Below are 21,935 nucleotides of genomic sequence, written 5' to 3'. Positions count from 1 at the left end.
CATCTTTTCAGAAAGGTTTTTTTTACGAATTTTAACATTCTCCATTTAATTTCTTTTTAGCCCTTTCTACTCTTTTAACCTTCACTTTGTACTTAAGCATCATCTTGTCACCCTATTTCCTAAGAGATTACATTTCACTTTTGAACTATTTTCCCATTGTTCTTATTATCGTATCCTCATTCACTATGAGTTTTTCCAACTTATGATGTCTTATCATATATTGTTTCATTTTCTTAATGCCTTTTATCTTCTTTTCAGAAAGTATATTTCAGAACATCATGTAGTCATGACGAAGAGCTTTCATTCGCGGTAAGATACTCTTCACTTACTCCTTTTCTCCCTGTATTACACAGGTACTTGAAAGTAACATGCATTTTTTTCTGTTGGTATTCGTACACTTTTAAAAAATTGTGGATTAAAGTGAGATTCAAAACAGCTTTCTCAACAACACAGATTTCTCTTTCTAGATTTTTCATGAAAGGTTTTGACGGATGAAAGCTTTCTTCCTGATATTTCTGGATTCTGTACTTCTATCATTCTTATAAACGGGCCCTCACTCTCATTACTTCTATTGCACCCTTTGTTATCTATTTTGTCTTTCTCCAACTGACACTGAATATTCTTTTATGTGTACTCCTCTCTTGAATAGAACATTACCACATCACCAAAATCTAAAGGTCCATATATTTTCAAAATCAATTATCTAAGTTATTTCAGTAAGTTACACTGGATTTCATTTCTAAATTATGTTCTTTGTGTATATATGTACTGTATTCCTACAATCATTAGATTTTAGTTTCTTATATTTATTTTATGATGAAATGTTTTGTTTTTATACTTTGAGTCATTTGCCTACAGAGTTATTAATTTTCTATTTAATTTTATATCAGTCTTTTCATACATACTTAGTGTTTGCAACGGCAGTTTATATTCAGCAAATTTTTAAAAAATTTCCATTGCTTTAGATTCACAATCACATAGGTTCAATGTCATTAATATCTGGAATAAAATATTACCACCTTATGGCTTTATATCTATCATCAGGAACATACACCAACATCCCGCAAAATAATCTTTATACTTCTCATGGTCCTCAAGGACTCCAGTGAGTACTTGGTTCTTGCTCCAGTTAAAGTGCTATTTTATAAATAACCTGTAGAAAGAAAAGTTCATTTAATAGGGTTTTTGGAATTTTTAAAGTTTAAGAACACAAACATTTCAGGCATACTATCATTATCTCATTATTAAAACTTGAACACATGCATATTAGTAAGAAATACGTAATTCAAAACCACAAAAATGTAGGTCTTAGACAATTAGCTCATATTCCAGGATTTTAGAAATGCACTCACAGGCACCCCACATCCTGGGGGCTTTCTGCTGCTCTCTGAGTGGACAGTCATTGGGGGAACACATTCCACTCTGTTCACAGCTGCACTGACATAACCCACTGTTAACACACTCAAAAGTGGAAGACTGAAAGTCTTTCCCATTAGGTCAGGAACAAGATGTTAGCTCACTTTCATCACTGTTATTCAACATTATACTGGAAGTTATAGCCAGAGCAAATGCGCAAGAAAAAGAAAATAGTCATCCAAATTGGAATGGAAGAAGTAAACTGTCCTAATACACAGATGACATAGAGTTTTAAATACTCAATCCCAAAGAATCCACAACACTACTGGAACAAGTGAAGACATTAAGTAAACTTGAATTGCACTACACATACACTCAAAAGTCAGTTTTGTTTATACAGCCAAAAATAATAAGAAATAGATTTTTTAAAGAAAATCCATTCATTTAGCCTCTAACAAATAAAACACCTAAGAATGAATTTAATGAAAGGGTGAAGCAATTCAACAATTAGCAAACATAGGTGAATGAAATTTTAGAAGACCTAAACGTATGTCTAGACATCCATTGTCCATGGATGGTAAGACTCAATATTATTCTAATACCAATACTACCCACAAGTATCTGTCGTGCTTATTCAGGGGGTCTTTGACTTTACCACTGTTTCCTATCTGTGTTTTAAAATCCCCAAGCCATGAACAAACACAACACAACATGGTCCAATCCTTATTGTATTTTCTTTTCTGCCATTGTAGGAGACCTTGAAAGTAAATGAAAATGGTAACTATTCTAGGCTCATTAAAGCATGTAACAGGAAAAACAGATAAAATAGGGGGCTTCCTGCAAGTTGTAGGCTGGAGACCTAGCCTGGTCCCAGGCTCAAAGTAGAATGAGGATATGATGAAAGGTTTTCCATTAAGGAGTTCTGTCCTTCCATCCACAGTCCCGAGGGATGGATCGGTTCATTTGGGGGTTACAGGTTAGGCTGAGAGGAGGCTTACGAGAATCGATGTGAGAGTCTCTGTGGGGTGACTGTGAGATTGTGTGTGAGCTTGTGTGGGGGGGTGACTGTATGAATTTCCCCCAGGTGACAGGGCCTGCTCAAGCTCTGGTGCTCCAAGGGGAGGGGCCTTAATGTGAACCCAGGCATGTGGCTCCAATGCTCTGCACTACAGACCTGCAGTTATCACTCAGTCATGGGACCAGGAGAAACCACACAAGGAAGCGGATAAGGCTCATTAGACTGAGGTCCTGCCTACCTTACGGGAGACGCGTGGTTTGGTTCCCAGTGTCTCCTAAAGAACACAGTGAGATGGCACTATGGACAGACACGGGAAGCTGACACAATAAGATGATGCAACAAGAGACACAACAAAGCAGAGAGGTTTCCATTGCCTCCTGAAGAAGACAGCAAGCTGGCACGGCGGGCAGGCACAGCAAGCTGACAAAACAAGATGATGCAACAAGAGACACAAGGAAAACCAATGACAGAAAAAACAAAGCAGGGAAGAGAGGTGGCTTAAGTGATTAAGCACCTCCCTGTCATATTAGAGGTCCTTCTGATTAAAAAAACAAAGAAAGACAGACACAGAAAAGGTAAACAATGAGGGGGTAGGTGAAATAAAGAAATGGACATAAATCTTAAAAAAAAAAAAAAAAAAAAAAAAACTAAAAAGGAACCAAAAAAAAAAAAAACAACCAAAATAACAAAAAAAAGAAACCATGCAAGGGAGGTTCCATCATCTGTGTATGTGCTTACAATTACCTGAGTCTACAGAGAGACCAAACTGTCCATCTTTATAAGGTGGCCTCCAAATCACAGGGCCTAGGGAAGCTAGCTGTGCAGATAACCTCAGACTCTGGCACAGTTTCTGATGTCCAACACTAAAGGAAAGGCCTTTTGACTCTGCATTAGATCAAAATCCTGAGAGTTGTGAGACATCACATAGAATCCTCTGTCAACCCTCACGTTGATGTCACAGCCAGAAGCTCTGCCACGACATCATAGGCACTGGAAAGAAAAGTTAGTGCACTGGATTATACCGTTACCACGGACCCTCCAGATGCTAAAATCCTATGAGTCAGGGAAGAGGATGAGACTCAATCAACTGGGCTCCCGTCTACCATACGGCAGGCCCTGGGTTTGCTTCCCAGGACCTCCTTGAGAAGGCAAGCTGACCCGCATCTGCACACAGCTGACAGCCTGCGTCCGTGGAGAGCTGGCACAGGAAGATGATACAACAAAGGAATACAAGCAGACACAGAAGAATGCACAAGGAATGGACACAGGGAGCAGACAGCAAGCAAGCAGCAAGGGGGAAAGGAGAAGTAAAAATAAATTTTAAAGAAAAGCCTACGAGTCACACAGTAGGGTCTCTGACAAGTATGAACTCAGATTCCACTTGGTACTTCACCTGGTGTCCACAACCTTTGTTGTACTCCAACTAGACAGCAACCTTAGAGGGAGTCAGCATTGACCCTCTGCGTCCCTCCATAATGACGGTCCCACTGTTAAGGGCCAGTAATTCAAGAAATAAACAAACATGAGAGAGAAAAGAAAGACTGGATGGAAAAATACACTATTTTTAAGTGGTCATTGTTAAATGGTAAGATATCAATATGTTCATACCTATAATTATATTTACCACAAAGATTAGTGAATAAATGTGATACAATGAATTGCCTGGAATTGAATTGATTTCACCAAAAAAGGTTGCCTCTAATCAATCAGAAGCTCCTGCAGTATATTTGGTAAATGCAGTGTCAGTTTATGCAGATCCATGGAGGCTGAATTCATTGGAGATGTCAAAAGACACCGGTGAAGGCGGCGGACTTGGCCCAGTGATTAGGGCGTCCGCCTACCACATGGGAGGTCTGCAGTTCAAACCCCGGGCCTCCTCGACCCGTGTGGAGCTGGACATGCGCAGTGCTGATGCGAACAAGGAGTGCCCTGCCACAGAGGGTTGTCCCCCACGTAGGGGAGCCCCACACGCAAGGAGTGCACTCCATAAGGAGAGCTGCCCAGCACGAAAAAAAGTGCAGCCTACCCAGGAATGGTGCTGCCCACACGGAGAGCTGACATAACAAGATGACACAACAAAAAGAAACACAGATTCCCGTGCCGCTGATAAGGATAGAAGCAGTCACAGAAAAACACACAGTGAATGGACACAGAGAGCAGACAACTGGGGGAGGGGGGGCAGGAAGGGGAGAGAAATTAATTAATTATTAAAAAAAAAAAAAGACACCTGTGAAGACTTCCAGGAAGATGGCAGACTAGGAAGACATGGGACTGTCTCCTCCTCCAATAAAGCAGCTGGAGTACACACTGAAATGGACTGGAAAAAGATCTTCTAGGCATGGAACAGCAGGTGAAGGCTGGACACTACCCAGAACAGAGAGGGACAAAGGAGAGGAATCCTAACAGCGAAACCCTGAGTTGAAAGCAGAGGCTGCTACTGCTGGCACCCTCCCCCACACTGAAGACTTTAGAATTCTCAGGCCTCTGAGAAAAATTTACACAAAGAGGTCACCAGAGATCCACTGCCCCTGGAAAGGGGAGAGAGAGGGACACAGCCTAAGGCTGACTCAGCTTTTGGCCCACAAATTTGGTCTGCTGTGTCACATGAGCCCGGGGCCGAGCCATTATTTGCCTGTAAAGGAATAAAGAGATCTGACCCTCTCAATCTTCTCTAATGAACAGAATAACTGTTGAGGACACAGAGGGGAGTGGGATCACTTCCAACCAAGGAAAAGGGAGGGGGCTGCCACAGAAGGCTGAAGAACTGTTTCTAAGAAAGTTTAAATTACAAGCTCTTAATCTCCAGCCAAGAACCTCTGCCCACACTGATCCAGCCTGTGTCACAGCAAGAACACTCCAACCAGGCACAGAACTGACAGGGCTGCAAAGAATGCCACCTCCTAGCAGAACTAGGTAGTACACATGAGAAAATTAAAAATAAGTTCGATTAGCTTTTGCTGGTCTTTATAGCTTCCCTCCCAATGCCCTATGAAGCAAGTCTACAATCCATTACTGGGTTTGATACTAGCAGTTTGATATTATTGATGAATTCCAAATAGAAATATTGGATTATGTTTGTAAACTGGTCTTTTCCTCTGGCATATTAAATTATATTTTATTCAGAGGTTTACCTGATTAAATAATGATCAAGGCGTTTTGATTGGGTCACATCTTTAGTACGTTGCATCCTCGACTCCTTGGTGGGTGGGGACTCACAGAAAAAACATGACAGAAGAGATGGTTGGAGTTTGGAGCTGGAGCCCAGAAATGAACACACAGGAGAACATCACCAGAGATTAGAGACAGCTCCTCAGACACAGCAGGAGCCCAAGGGAGGGGACAGAGCTGTTTGCCTGATCATCTATAACCAACCTTGTAGAAAGAGAAAAAGCCTAGAGATCCTCACATTCAACAGCTGACCTTGTGGAGAAAACAGAGGAGCTGATCCTGGAGAGAAAGGAACCCTGGGAAGAGAGGAACCCCAAAGTCTGAACCCTGGCAGGCATCGGTATCCATCATGCTCCAACACATGGCATGGTGAGGGAAATAACTTATACTTCATGGCCTGGTATATAAGCAACTACCCCAAATAAATACCCTTTATAAAGGCTAACAGATTTCCCATATTTTGCATTAGCACCACTCTGACGAATACACTGGGTCCAGAACCCAGTTTTGAGCAACTAACAGGGAGAACCCTAACGATCAAGATTGAATCAAGAATCAAAGAATATGAATAACACACAGCCTCCCATCACCAAATCCCAATAAAAGAGAAAAAAACTGAGCATCTGCGTAAACTGCATCCCAATCAGATGCCTAGCATCAGCAAAAATTTACAAGCCATACTAAGAAGGAATACACCAAAGCCCCAAAAGAGATGCAGGATTTGAGAGAAGTAATTAACGAGATGTATACAAATTCCCAAAGTCAAATTAATGAAATGAAAGACAATGGCTAAAGTAATGAATGAGATCAAGGACTTACTGAATAAGCAAAAAGAAAAAGGTGAAACCAGAAAAAGAAAATTAACAGAGCTAATGGGAATGAAGGACACAATAGGTGAGATCAAAAACAATTTAAAGGGAAGCAGATGTGGCTCAATGGATAGCTTCCGCCTACTATATGGGAGGTCCAGGGTTGGATACCCAGGGCCTCCTGGCCCGTGTGGTGACTGGCCCACGTGGAGTGCTGCTGCACTCAAGCAGTGCTGCCTGGCACAGGGGTGCCCCCCAAAGGAGTGCCTCCCCACGCAAGAACAGCCACCCTGTGCAAAGGTACAGCCCCACCAGGAGTGGTGCCACCCACACAGAGAGCACACGCAGCAAGATGATGCAACAAAAAGAAACTCAGATTCCAAGAGTTGCCTAACAACACAGAAGCAGACACAGAAGAACGCACACCGAATGGACAGAGTGCACAGACAATGGGGGCAGGGGGAATAAATCATTAAAAAAAACCAGTACATTAAAGTCATACAATAGCAAACCTGAAATGATAGAAGAATAAGTGATAAGGAAGACATAACAGCTGAAATTGAAGAGAGGAAAAAAAAAGGGAAAAAAATGAGCAAGAGCTCAGAGAGTGCAATGACAACACAAAAAGCAACAAAATATATGTCATAAGAGTTTCAGAAGGAGATGAGAAGGGAAAAGGGGGAAAAAAGAGTATTTGAGGAAATAATAAGTGAAAATGACCCAGTTCTCATTAAATGAACCTACATGCCAAGAAGCCCACTGTACCCCAATCAGAATAAATCCAGGGAAGCAGATTTGGCCCAATGGATAGGGCGTCCACGTACCACACGGGCCTCCTTGACCCATGTGGAGCTTGCCCATGTGCAGTGCTAATGCGCGCAAGGTGTACCCTGCCACACAGGGGTGTCGCCCGCGTAGGGGAGCCCCACACGCAAGGAGTGCACCCCATAAGGAGAGCCGCCCAGCGCCAAAGAAACTGCAACCTGCCCAGGAATGGCGCCGCACACACGGAGAGCTGATACAATAAGATGACTCAACAAGAGAAATATAGATTCCCGGTGTTGCTGATAAGGATGGAAGCAGTCACAGAAGAACACACAGCAAATGGACAGAGAGAGCAGACAACTGGGGGGAAGGGGCAGGAAGGGGAGAGAAATAAAAAAAAAAATCTTTAAAAAGAAAAAAAAGAATAAATCCAAATAGACCTATTCCAAGACACATACTACTCAGAAAGTCAAACGTCAGGGATAAAGAGAAAATTCTGAGAGCAATAAAAGAGACGAGAACCATCACTTACAAGGGACAAGCAGTAAGACATAGCGCACATTCCTCAAGAGAAACCATGGAGGTGAGAAGACAGTAGTATGACACAATTTGGAGACTGAAAGAGAAGAACTGCCAGCCAAGAATTCTGCATCCAGCAAAACTGTCCTTCACATATGAAAGAGGGTAAAAAATATTCACAAGCAAAGAGAAACTAAGACAGTTCGTAATAAAGAATCCATCTTGAAAGATATATTAGAGGAAACTTTAGAATCTGAAAGAAAAAGATAGGAGAGAGAGGCTTGGAGGAGAGTAGAAAAGAAAGAATAACAGAAAGGATAACCAAAGAGTAATACTGGACAAAACAGACTATAAATCCAAAGAATTGAGAAGAGATACAGAAGGCCATTAAATATTAATAAAAGGGACAATCAATCAGGAAGATAAAACAGACATAAATATCTATGAACCTAACTAAGATCCTTCAAAATACATGAAACAAATTCGGGGGAAAATGAAGGGAGAAATAGTCATCTCTGCAATAATCACTGGAGACTTCAACACACCTCTCACATCATTAGACAGAACTAGACAGAAGATCAACGAGTAAACAGGGAACTGAAACAATATGACCAGTAAGTTAGACCTAACAGACATATGCAGAAAGCAGCATCCAAACTCAGCGGGTTATACATTCTTTTCATGTGCTCATGGATCCTTCTCCAGAATAGACCACATGTTGGCATAATACAGCTCTTGATAAATATAAAAAGATTGAAATTTACACAAAGCATCTTCTCAGATCATAGGGGAATGAAACTGAAAATCATTAACAGACATGAAAAAGGTAAATTGACAAATGTGTGGAGGCTAAACAACACACTCCTAAATAATCAGTGGGTCAAAGAAGACATATGGAAAGTGGTTGTGGCTCAACTGATAGACGGTCCACCTACCATATAGGAGGTCCAAGGATTCGATGGCCAGGGCCTCTTGGCTCATAGGGTGAGCTGGTCCACACATAGTCCTGCTGTGCACAAGGAGTGCTGGCCCACTAAGGGATGCCCCCGTGTAAAAATGCCCTCCATGCAAGGAATGGCCACTGGGATGGGAGAGCCGCCCCGAGCAAAACTACAGTCCACCCAGGGGTGGTGCCACACACATGCAGGGTGGTGCCACACACACGCAAGATGATGCAATAAAAAGAGACACAGACCCCAGTGCAGCCTGATGAGAATACAAGTGCACACAGAAGAACACACAGTGAATAGACACAGAAGGGGGAGCAGAGAAAGGATACAGAAATAAATAAATCCTTAAAAATTAAAAAAAATAAATTCCAAGTGTAATCAGTAAATGTATTCAGACAAATAAAACAAGATCACAACTTGTCAAAACTTACGAGATACAGCAAAGGCAGTCTTGAGAGGGACATTTATAGACCTAAAAGCCTATAGTAAAAAAGAAGAAAAAGCTAAACTCCAAAAATTGACTGAACAACAAGAGAAAGTAGAAAAAGAACAGCAGAGCAATCCTCAAAGCAAACAGAAGAAATAATAAAGATAAGACTAGAAATAAATGAAATTGAAAAGAAAAAAATAGAGAAAATCAAAGACAAAAGCTGGTTATTTGAGGGAAGCAGCTGTGGCTCAATCAGATGAGCTCCCATCTACCATATGGGAGGCCCTCAGATCGCGTCCCAGGGCCTCCTTGTGGCGGCAGGCTTACCTGCATGCTGTGGAGAGCCACTGGGCCCCCAAGTGCGGAGGAGAGCTACCCAGCCCACAGACACCAAGGTGCGCTGCCTGGCACAGAGACGCCACGGAGTGGAGACTCAGCAAGGTGACACAACAAAAAAAAGAAGGGAGACAAGCAAAAACACAGAAGAGAATGCAGCGAATGGACACAGACAGCAGACAGCAAGCAAGCAAGGGGAAAGGGGAAATTTTTAAAAAATTTAAAAATTTTAAAAAAGCTAATCATTTGAGAAGATCAATAAAATTCACAAACCCCAGCAAGATAAACAAAGGAAAAAAAAAAAGAACCTAATAAATACAATTTGAAATGGGGGGAAGTTATGACTGACCCCACAGAACTAAAAGGATCATAAGAGGATATTCTGAGAAACTGTATGCCAACAAACTAATAAACCTAGATGAAAGGAGCAATTTCCTAGAAATGCACGACCAACCAATATTGACACTACAAGAAATACAACAACTTAACAAACCACACATTTAAAGACACTGAATCTGTCTTCAAAAATCTCCCAACAGGGAAACGGACTTGGCCAGTGGTTAGGGCGTCCGTTCTACCACATGGGAGGTCCGTGGTTCAAACCCCGGGCCTCCTTGACCCGTGTGGAGGTGGCACATGTGCAGTGCTGATGCGCGCAAGGAGTGCCGTGCCACGCAAGGGTGTCCCTGCATAGGGGAGCCCCACGTGCATGGAGTGCGCCCGTGAGGAAAGCCGCCCAGCGTGAAAAGAAAAGTGCAGCCTGCCCAGGAATGCGCCGCCCACACTTCCCGTGCCGCAGACAACAACAGAAGCAGACAGAGAAACAAGACGCAGCAAATAGACACTGAGAACAGACAACGGGGGGGGGGGGGGGGGGGGGGGAGGGGTGTTAAATAAATAAATAAATCTTAAAAAAAAAAGAAATACAAATGAAAAAAATATATGGAAAAATATTCAACGTCATTAATGATCCGGGAAATGCAAATCAAAACGAGATATCATCTCACAGCAATCAGAATGGTCACTATTAAAAAGTCAGAGAACTACAAGTGTTGGAGAGGATGTGGAAAGGTAGAAACACTTACTCACTGTCAGAAGGAATGCAGATTGGTATAGCCACTGTGGAGGACTGTTTGGCAGTTCCTAAAGAAGTGACTATAGATTTGCCACGTGATGCTGCAATACCACTACTGGATAAACACCCAGAAGAACTGAGAGCAGTGACATGAATAAACATCCGCACACCTACAGTCATAGTGGTGCTATTCACAATTGCAAAGCTGGAAACAACCCAGGTGTCCATCAGCCAGTAAATGGAGAAACAAACGGTGATGTATTCACATGATGGAATCTCATGCAGTGGTAAGAAGAAATAAAGTCATAAACCATTTGACAATGTGAATGAACCTAGGGGACAGTATGGTGAAGCAAGCCAGACAAAAAAGAATACAGGAGGCTTGCATTACTATGACCTAAGTATATTGTGTAACATAATGTATGATTCCATTACATAAAATGTAAACATAAATCAATTTATAGAGGAAAAAAGTATTTGTGCAAAAATAGCTAGAAATGGGATCTGTGGACAGCAGAAAAAGCACAGAGAGACTGAGAGGTGATGGATTTTCTTATTTGTATTTATCATCTATTATTATTGAGATAATAAAAATGCTCTAATGATGACTGAGGTGATCAAAGCATAACTATGTGATTGTACCTCAATGACCACTGATTGTGCACTATGGATGAATTGCATGCCTTTTTTTTAAAAAAAAAAAGGCAAACCGCACTTAAAAATGGAGAAAAATGTGAATACATACTTACCAAAGAAGAAACGAATGATTCTTTTCATCACTAGAGAAACACACATTAAAATCTGCCTATATATACTAGAATGGTTAAAATCAAGAGACATAATACCAACTGTTAAAGAAGATGTGGAAAAACTGGAGCCCTCATACATGTCTGGTGAGAATGCAAAATGGTGCTGCCACTTTGGGAAACATTTTGTCAGATACTTAAAAATATAAACTTACCATAATTCTTGCTAACTCCACGTCTAAAAATCTATCCAAGACAAACAAAATTGAGTTTGTGCAATGATTCCTATGGCAACTGTATGACAGCCAAAACTAGAAAAAATACGAATGTCTACTAGCTGGTGCATGGATAAGAAAAAGGTGGTACATCATAAATAGATCTGCATCTTTAACTATTTAATTTCAGGCAACCCTCCCGTTCCCCCACGCCGCCATTGGAAGCAGCCCACCGGGCCTGTACACAACCAACCTGGAGGGTACACAAGCCTCTACAGGACTAACTTTAGTACTGATTATAGACTCAAAAGAAGACCAGAAGTGCCATGTGTAGGGAAACCACATCTGAGTCCAATTCTGTCACTCTGGGAAACATAAATTCCAAAGTAGGGACCACTGGCAGGGCACTAAACTACTGAGCTATCTACCCTGACTCAAGTGTCTGGATGCCTCCAGAACCCTCAGGAGCCCAGTTGTTTGGGGTAGAATCTATTTGGCAGTCAAAGAGATCCTGCTGATACATGCATGAACATTACCTCCGGGATGACCTCCGATTCACCTCACTCTGAAATCTTACCCACACAAATTCATTTATCTTTATCTTTTCCCCATTTAGGCAAGGTCTTTTTCCAGTTGCACTGCTAGCTGGTGCTTAGTAGTAATCCCTTCGTGCCAGGAGTCTCATACCCTGGAGTCATGTCCATACAGGGGGGCCGAAAGGATAATGTATTTATATGGTGAGTTTGGCTTAGATAGAGGCCACATTTGAGCAACAAGGAGGCTCCCAGGAGGCAATTCTTAGACACCCTATAATACTAGGCTAAGTTTTGATTTCGGGTGTAAAGGTTCATAAGCACAGTCATCAATATCAAGTGTCCATTAGTAGAACATCCTCCTTCACTAGTCATTGCCCCTGTACTCGGGGGATTCTGGCTGATGTCTTAGAGAATGTGGCAGAGCTCCCTAGATGGCAATTTGATATTCCTTCAGTTACTTTATGAATCTCCATCCACCATGGCAATGCCCCATGAACATAAATTTACATGCCTTACATGTATGCCCAGGTGAGCTTCCTGCCATGTTATCCCCTGTCACTGACATCCCACTCCAGTGATCCTCCCCCTGCCACAGAAAGAGAACCACAAGTACTGGAGAGGACGTGGACAGACAGAACACTTAATCACTGTTGGTGGGAATGTAGAATGATACAGCCACTGTGGAGGACTGTTTGGTGGTTCCTAAAGAAGTTGAATATAAACTTCCCACATGATGCTGCATTATCACTACTGGGTACATACCCAGAAAAACTGTAGCAGGGACACAGACATCTCCACACAGATGTTCATAGAAGCATTATTCACGATTGTGAAAAGTTGGGAACACCCCAGGTGTCCATCAACTGATGAAAAGATACACAAATTGAGGTATTCACATGATGGAACATTATGCAGCAGTAAGAAGAAATGAAGTCGGAAAGTATGTAACAACATGGATGAATCTAATGGACATTATGTTGAGGGAATCAAGCCAGACACAAAAGGACAAATACTATATGACTGGATTGGATTACTATGAACCTAATATATTGTAATGTATGACTGAAAACAATTTATATGTATCCAATATATTTAATTTAGAAATGTATATCTTCATTCAACAGTATTTTCTTTTTTAAGAAACTATTGCTTACATAGTCAATTATTAAATTTACAAAATAAGGTTTAAAATTTTAAAAGTGAGGTTACACTGAAGAGTTGAGAATTGGAGCCTTAACATGTGATCTGTTACTCAAGAAAAGAGGTAACAAAAAAGAATGGGTAACCAAAAAGTTATTTTTCAGCATTGTAAAACCATGTGTGAAATATGAATATGGATAAAACTGCATATACAAGACTCTATTCTTTGAAATTGAACAAATGTATGTTAACACTACAAAAATGTTAATATTACTTATGCTAAGGGAAAGAAATCTGACACAAAGTACTACATATTGCATGATTCCATTTATAGAAAATGTAAATATGTTATAAAATGAAGTTAGATTTCCGGTTATGGAGGGCTGGGGAAGGACTGCTAAGGGGCGTGGGGTTTTTCTTTTCAGAGTACTGAAAACGTCCTAAAAATTTTACGGTGATGAAGGCACAATATTGCGATTATACTAAAAGCCACTGATTATACACTTTGGATAGATGGTATGGTATGTGAATATGTCTCAATAAAACTGCTTAATACATAAATAATTGTGCTAGAACAGCCAGAAAAAGAAGTGATTTCTAGCAGGGTAAACAGATACAGGCTGAAGAACTGTCTTATTAGTTTATTTTTCTTATTATTGAAATAATGAAAATATTCTAATGATGACTGAGGTAATGAATGCACATCTATGTCATTGTACCAAATACCATGCATGGTATACATTGAAAGAATTGTATGCTTTATTAATAAGTATCAATAAAACTGATTTGTTAAAAATATACACATATATCATTAAATTATTTTGTTTAAGAAAAAAAAAAAAAAGGACTGTTAATCCTCATCCAAAGATTTCATTGCTAAGGTTCTGGTATAAAACCTTCCTGAATTTCCCCACTGATGGTAGCATCATATTCTTCCTCGTCATACTTACGGGACTGCTGAGTGACAGTGCATTGGGAGAACAGTGTGGTCATCTGCATGGAAGTGACAGGGCACCCAGTAGCCCTGCCTGGCTTTCCCCCTTCCAGGGTGGCAACCCTGTGAAAACCACCTGCAGAAGTTCAGGGGGAACTGCAGGGGACAAAAGAAGGGCTCGGGGGTTGAGAAGGTCCAGCCCATCTGTTCTAAGACCAGCTGCTCCACAGCCCTCAACTGCTCCCCTAGAATGGGAACAACTCTTCTAAGAGGCTGAGAACAGTAAACACTGAGGCTTCCTCTGCAGCCTGGCTCCTTTAAGGCCAGCTGGGTGACTGCTCTTGGCAGACAAAGAAGGGCAAGAATGGTGTCCCCAAGTCACCCAGTCACCTCCCTGTCAAGGACACCCCTGGGCTCCCTCAGCAGCCTCGGGCAGGTGGCCTGACCAGCAGGCGCCCTTTCCCAGTCTGTGCAGAGGGTCCTAGCAGGCACCCAAATCCAGTGGCCCCACTGGCCAGCTGCCCTCCTCCAGCCCTACCAAGCTACACCCTTAGCAAGAGTTCACGAACCATTTCCACCCAGCATGACTCCAAGAAATCAAACTTTTAAGAAAAGCTGTAACCACTACCAAAAGGAAAAGAGTGTCCCTGGGACCATGGGGAGCTCTGAGGGAAGCCAAGGCTGAAGCTGTCCCAGGCCTTCTAGTGCAGCCACAGCCAGGAGGGGACACAGTCGGAGCGGGCCCCTAGAACCCAGACCTCACCTGCCCTGTGGAATCTCAGAGAGCAGAAAGGAGTAAAACAGGAAAGACACACAATTAAAGGTTCAAGTGACCCACCAGGGCTTTGACCAAAGAATGCAAGTGCCTAAGAGGAGGAGGGGCCCACACCTGCAGACCACTGGGGAAGGATACACACTTTTAGTTGCAAACTGGTGTGATCCCTGCAAAACTCCCAGGCTGGACACAAACCTGCACCCAGAGGCCCCTCCCAGGAGGGGTCCCCATTCACTGGGCTCCCTGAAGGCACACACCAGGTGTCAGTCATGCCTCCCCCTGAGCCTTCCCAGGAGCCCTTCCCCTGGGAGCGATCAATTCTCCTCAGCAGTAACCCCTTTAAGAGCCAGCTGCTGCAGGCCAGGCCCTGAGCCTTAACTTCCCAGGTGCAGAAGAAAGCCAAGCAGGTTCTGCCTGGCTCCAGAGGAAATTTGAAGTGTAGGACCTGCAAAGGGGTCGCTGAAAGGGGAAGGACCCAGGCACTTGGGAGGGTCAGGAGGGCGGAGGGAGGGGCAAAGGGGTGACCATGGGAACTCAGGGAGGGAAGGGGCACTGTGGAGGGGGAGAAGGGACCATGGAGGGGAGCAGGGACCATGGAGGGGAGGAGGGGTCATGGGGTGGCTGGAAGGGCTGTGGGGGGCAGGAGAGACCAAGGGGAGGCAGGAGGAATGTGGAGGGACATACTTTGCGGGGAGACCATGGGCAGGGTAATCAGGGGGAATCATGGAGGAGGGAAACCACAGGAGAGGGAGAGGGACTTTGGAAGGGGAGAGGGGCACTGGGCAAGAAGAGGGACCATGGAGGGGAGGGACTGTGGGGAGGCAGGAGTGAATGGGAGAGTGGAGAGAGCATGGGGGGCGGGAGGGGGCGGGGAACCATGGTGTGGAGAGGTCATGGGTGGGCAGGAGGGGCCGTGGGGTGTAAGAGGGAGCATGGGGGGAGAGGAGGGAGCACTGGGGGAAGGGAGCACTAGGGGGAAGGAGGGAGCATGGAGGTGGAAGGAGGACCTTGAGGGGGAGGATCCATGGGAGGCGAGAGGAACTGTGGGAATAAAGGGACTGCAGCAGAGTAGGTGGTACTGGTGGGGGGAAAAGAGGGACTTTGAGGGGTTGGAGATACTGTGGGGTTGGTGGGGGGGGGAGAAGAGACCATGGGGTGGCAGGAGGGTCCTTGGTGGGAGGGAATGTTGGCTGGAGGAGGGACTTTGGGGCGAGGAGAGACCATGGGGGGGAGGGAGGGACCTAGGGAGGTGGGAGGAACTGTGGGGGTGCAAGAAGCCTGGCAGAACAGGAAGGATCTTGGGGGGAGTAAGAGGGACTGGGGGGGGGGGACAAAAGGGATGTGGAGAGGACAGGAGGAACTTTGGGGAGCGAAGGAACTGTGGGGGGCAGATGGGACAATGGGGGGGGAGCCATGAGGGGAAGGAGGGACCATGAGGCAAGAGGAGAGATGGTAGAGGGGCAGGAGGGACCCTGGGGAAGCAGGAGGAACTGAGGGGAGGAGGAAAGGTAGGGTGGAGGAGGAACTTGGAAGGGGCAGGAAAGACCTCGAGGGTGAGGAAAGACCTTGGTGGGAAGGGACCTTGGGGAGGTGGGAGTGACCATGAGGGTGAAGGGAGCCTGGGAGGCCGGAGGGAAGGGGGAGGAAGGACCATAGGGGGGGGAGGACGGGACCTCTGAGCGACTAGGACCTTAGGGGGGGAGGACAAGAGGAACAGTGGGGGTGACAGGAGGAACTGTAGGGGTGGAAGTAGCATGACAGAGCAGGAGGGACCATCCAGGAACAGGAGAACCTGTGGGGGGAAGAGGAGGGACCTTGGAGGGGACAGGAGAGGCTTTGGGGGTGAGGAGGGACCATGGGGAAGGCAAGACGGTCTCAGGGGGAAGGGACCCTGAAGGGAAGGAGGGACCTTGGGAGAACAGGGACCTTCTCGGAGAGAAAGAACAGTGGGGGAAGGGGTTGTAGGAGGGGCCATGGGAAGGACAGGAGGAGGGGATTAGGAGGGTCCGTGGGGGGGGGGGGGCAGGAAGGAGGGCGGGGGTGGGGCGGGCCACCCTTCCCGTGGGCCAGGGGACCCTTATTCTGACACGGCGCCCCGCGCCACAGGCCAGCCAGGCTAGGCTGGGACCCCCGACTGCACCCTGAACCGCGCCCCCGTCCCTGGAAGCAGCGACACCACCACCCCCCCCCCCCCCACCCAGCGCGGCCCTGCGACCCAACAGGCCCTGAGACCGCGCAGGACCCGGGCGCTGCGGACAACTTTCCGCCCCCCGCGCCCCGCAGGCGAGCCAGCAGGAACTTGAGGGGGCGCGGCACGGGCGCCCCCTCGACGCAGCAAGGGGAGGCTCGCTCGCCCGCTTTTCCGCGCCTCTGGGGGTCCCCGCCCGCCTGCGCCCCGCCCCGACGCCAAGTCGGGTCCCCAAACTTACCGCTACCGTGGGTGGGAACACAGGCGGGGCCCTTAAGCGCTCCTGCAGCCCCACACGCCGGCTGACAACACGTCCCTCCTGCCCTCGGGGTCCCGGGGGGCACCCCCGGAACACGCCAGCAGGACCTCGTGCGCTCCCCAAACACCGCGAGCTCTTAGAGGAGCCCCACCAACGTGGACTGGGCGGGACTTAAGGGGCGGAGCTTCTGCGCCTGCGCCTGGGCCAATGAGGCCCCGCCCCGCTCCAGGAAGCCACGCCCCTAAGAGAGCGCGGCCCTACCCTTGACGGACAGCGCCAGGCGCCCAGTCATGGTACTGTGGAACCTGCCCGCGGGACACCACCTGTGCAAAAATCACAACAGTTATGGACACCAGTAATGACCAATCTGAGGAGGAAATGAAGAAAAAAAACTATGATTTAAAATAGTAAATTTTAAAAATCGCATATATCGGAATAACTTTAACTAGAGCTGTAAATGACGTACACAGAAAACTACACAACACTGTTCAAGGAAATCAAAGACGACGTAAATAAATGGAAGAATATTTCCTGTTCATGGAAAGGAAGAATAAATATCATTAGCATGGCTATCCTACACAAACTAAACTACAGACAACGCAATCCCAATAAAAATCAAAACGGCATTTTTTACTGAATTGAAAAAACTACCTATGAAATGTATTTGGAAGGGCAAAAGGCCCAGAACAGTAAAAGGCTTATTGAAAAAGGAAAATCAAATCAGAGGACTCACATTACCTGACTTTAAAACATACTATAAAGCAACAGGGGTCAAAAATTGCATGGTATTCTCACAAGGATAGACATACTGACCAATGGAGCTGAATTTAGAGTTCTTATACAGATCCTCACATAGAGTCACCTGGTATTCGACAAGGACACCAAGCCCACTCAACTGAGGGAGAACGACCTCTTCAAAAATTGGTGGGTGGAAAACTGGATATCCATATGCAAAAGACTGAGAGGACAACACCATTTCAAACCTTACTAAAAAATCAACTCACGATGAATCAAAGCTCTAAATACAAAAGCCAAGACCATGAACACCTTGGAAGATAATGTAAGGAAACATCTACAGGGACTTGTAACAGGAAATCCGTTCATGAACATCACACTCAAAGCAGGAGCAGAAAAAGAAAAAATAGATAAAAGGGAAGTCCTCAAAATTAAAACCTTTTGCACCTCAAAGGAGTCTGTCAAGAAAGTGAAAAGACTGCCTATCCAATAAAAGAAAATATTTGGTAACCATATATCTGATAGGAGCCTAATATCTAGCATACGTGAAGAAATCTTTTATCTCAAAAATAAGAAAACAAACAACCCATTTTTAAAAAGGACAAGAGATTTGAACAGAACTTCTCCAAAGAAGGAATACAAATGACTAAAGAGTGCATGAAAAGATGCTCAACATCACTAACTATAAGAGATCAAAACTACAATGAGACACCATCTTAGACCCAATATACTGATGGCTATTAAAGGCCAGAGGACTACAAGTGTTGGAGAGGATGTGGAGGAATGGGAACCCTCATCCACTCACAGTGGGAATGTAGAATGATCCATCCACTGTGGAGGAAAGATTGGCTGTTCTTCAAAAAACTAACTACAGATCTGCCATGTGACCCAGCATTCCACAGCTGGGTATATAACTAGAAGAATTGGAAACAAGGATATCAACAGATATATACACACCAATGTTTCATGGGAGCATTATTCACTATTGCCAAAAGTTGGAATCAACCTAAATGCCCCTCAACAAATGAGTGCATAAACAAAATATGGTATACACATACAAAGGAATGCTTCTTAGCTCTAAGAACGAATACAGTACAGAAACACAGGATAACATGGATTAATCTTGAGAACCTTATGTTGAGTGAAGCAAGGCAAGTATTAAAGGACAAATATTACATGATCTCTCTGATATGACTTAAGCAAACTGAGCCGACTCAGAGAGCTAGAGTCTGGAAGATAGAATGAGAGACCTAAGAGGCTTCAAACTGAGTTGTGAGGTCATCAGAGGGGTCGTGCTTATGCATGTCTCAGCAGGATCTCATAGAGAGCCAAAGATGATACTAGACAACCCCAGGTAGTAGTGCTCTTAAGGGCTATGAAGACACCCTGGTCCTACGGTCATCACAGATAGCTCAAGAGATCAGTGCCTTAATGGTGGGCCCTAATTTGGAATTGTACTCCTAAGTGTGATGATGTTGGATTCAAATGTCACTTTCGGGAAACGGACTTGGGCCCAGTGGTTAGGGCGTCCGTCTACCACATGGGAGGTCCGCGGTTCAAGTCCCGGGCCTCCTTGACCCGTGTGGAGCTGGCCCAAGCGCAGTGCTGATGTGCGCAAGGAGTGCCGTGCTACACAGGGGTGTCCCCCGCGTAGGGGAGCCCCACGCGCAAGGAGTGCACCCATAAGGAGAGCCGCCCAGCGCGAAGGAGGGAGCAGCCTGCCGAGGAATGGCGCCGCCCACACTTCCCGTGCTGCTGACGACAACAGAAGTGGACAAAGAAACAAGACGCAGCAAAAAGACACAGAAAACAGACAACCGGGGGAGGGGAGGGGAATTAAATAAATAAAATTTAAAAAAAAAAAAATGTCACTTTCTACACTGCCTCTTCTGAACCTGTGATTGGTGCTGGGATTGCAGTATGCACAGGAGACTTGGATTTCTGGGCTGCCCACGTGCCAGCTGGGCCCTCAGCCTCTGTGGTGTTGCAGCACCTATACTCCAGTTCATTGGAATTATCCAGATCAGTTGAAACGGAGGTGAGGATGGACAACCACCACACCAAGGAACCAAGAGAGCCTACAGCTGCGGTCATGAGAGTCACATCCACCAGCCACGTGGGAAAGAAGCCCCTTCTCAATCAAGAGAAGGACTTGGCATCGCCATCCCAGGGTCCTCAGGATAGAGGAATAAAATATGGACTAGAATGGAACTGATATTCTACTATAGAATTATTGTGACTCTAGCAACGGAAGCAATTATGTCACTGACTGGACTCAGGGGTATTTTTGAGACTTGGAGATGTCCTGAATGATATTGCAGGGACAGATGCAGGACATTATGTATCCTGCCATAACCCACTGAATGGGTTGGAAGAGAGTGTAAACTACTCTAAATAATAGTCCATGCTGTTTGGCAGTGCTTCAAAATGTATCCATCAAATGCAATGCATGTACCACTCTAATGAAAGAACCTCTTTATGTGGGAAAGGTGGGGGGAGTGGGGAGTGGGGCATCTGGGAACCTATTTTGTCTTTTTAGAATAATGTATTTTTTTAATCTCCACCCCCCGTAGCATTTTGTGAGCTGTCTGCTCTGTGTCCATTCACAGTGTGTACTTCTGGGTCGGTATTTAATGTGTGTTTTTTTAAATTATTTATTCCCCTTCCATTGTGGCTTGTTTGCTGTCTCCTCTCTGTCCATTCGCTGCAAGTTCTTCTGTGTTTTGGTTTTTTGGTTTTTTGCTTGTCTCCCTTTTTCTTGTGTCACCTTGCTAAGTCAGCTCTCTGTGGCGCTTGGGGGCCAGTGGCACTCCGTGGCCATGCGGGCTGGGCAGCACGCTGCGGCACCCGGACTGGCAGCACATCCCAGCTTGCCAGCAAGCCTGTTTTAACAAGAAGGCCCCGGGATGCCCACACAGGGCCCCCATATGGTAGACGGGAGCCCAACTGTTTAAGCAAGCCACAGCTACTTCCCCCTCCTATATTTTTTAATGTAACGTTTTGTGTGATCTATGTGTCTTTGAAAAGGAAATAAAAAGTATTTTTAAAAGTATTATCTAGGCAAAGTATGTTCAACCTGTATTAGTTTTCAAAGAATTGAAAGAAAGTTAAATAAACAAATACAATTACCTCCATAAAAACAATGATAGAATTACAGAAAAAAAATTCTGAAGAGTCATGCAACTAAAAAGACAGTTACTTGTAATATATAATGTTAAAAAATTCCAACACTACATATTCAAGTTCTCTGTATTTAGAGACATTATGCATCAAATCTTAGGAATAAATACTTTCCTAGGTAAAAAAAAAAAAAGTAGAATCCTATTGCTAACAGCCATGACCTAAAAGAAATCTTCAAAAATGTGTCAGGGCAAAGGAAAAAGATAAAGTGAGAAAATTTCATCTTCTGAATGAAAGTTGGGGCATCACTGTTGGAGTAATGACGCTTACATAAAATATTTTATTTTTCTAAGAACAAAAAATGTTAAAATGGTGACTTAGACTCTGACCATGTGAATCTAAAGGAACTTCAGCCAGAGAAGGCCAGCACCATGGAGTTCTTCAAAGCTGTGGTGCAAATGCCAAGAGGCCTAAGGCTTAGAGTGGGAACTGCTTTCAGATCCTGGTTCCATCCTGGTGGGATTGCTGGTTCATATGGTAATTCTATACTTAATTTTCTGAGTAACTGTCAGTCTTCCACAGCAACTACAACTTTTTTTTTTTTTTACCACCACCAATGGATGAATATTCCTATTTATCCACATCCTCTCCAACCCTTGTAACTGTCCGTTTTTTTAGTAGTTGTCTTTTTAATGGGTATGAACTGGTATCAGATTGTAGTTGTGATTTGCATTTCCTTAATAGCTAATGATTTCTAGGATCTTTTCATGTGCTTTTGGGACATTTCTATATCTTCGTTGGAGAAATGTCTACCCAAGACTTTTCCCGTTTTTAAATAGGTTACTTGTCTTTTTATGCCAG

At 44.5% G+C, this 21,935-nt stretch overlaps 1 long non-coding RNA gene across 1 annotated transcript in view; it reads right to left on the bottom strand.

The window, feature by feature from the left end:
* Nucleotides 1-905: 905 nt before the first annotated feature.
* The window catches only part of LOC131276703 (uncharacterized), a 102,416-nt gene continuing 81,386 nt past the window's right edge, over nucleotides 906-21,935 (bottom strand). Inside the window, exon 3 of the long non-coding RNA XR_009184100.1 lies at nucleotides 906-1,153. This is a non-coding gene — a long non-coding RNA (uncharacterized lncRNA). The remainder of the gene's footprint in view (nucleotides 1,154-21,935) is intronic.

This window comes from Dasypus novemcinctus, chromosome 30 (assembly GCF_030445035.2).
Source record: "Dasypus novemcinctus isolate mDasNov1 chromosome 30, mDasNov1.1.hap2, whole genome shotgun sequence".
NCBI lineage: Eukaryota > Metazoa > Chordata > Mammalia > Cingulata > Dasypodidae > Dasypus > Dasypus novemcinctus.
The sequence above is the reverse complement of the archived record's forward strand: the minus strand, read 5'-3'. Positions and strand labels throughout refer to the sequence as shown.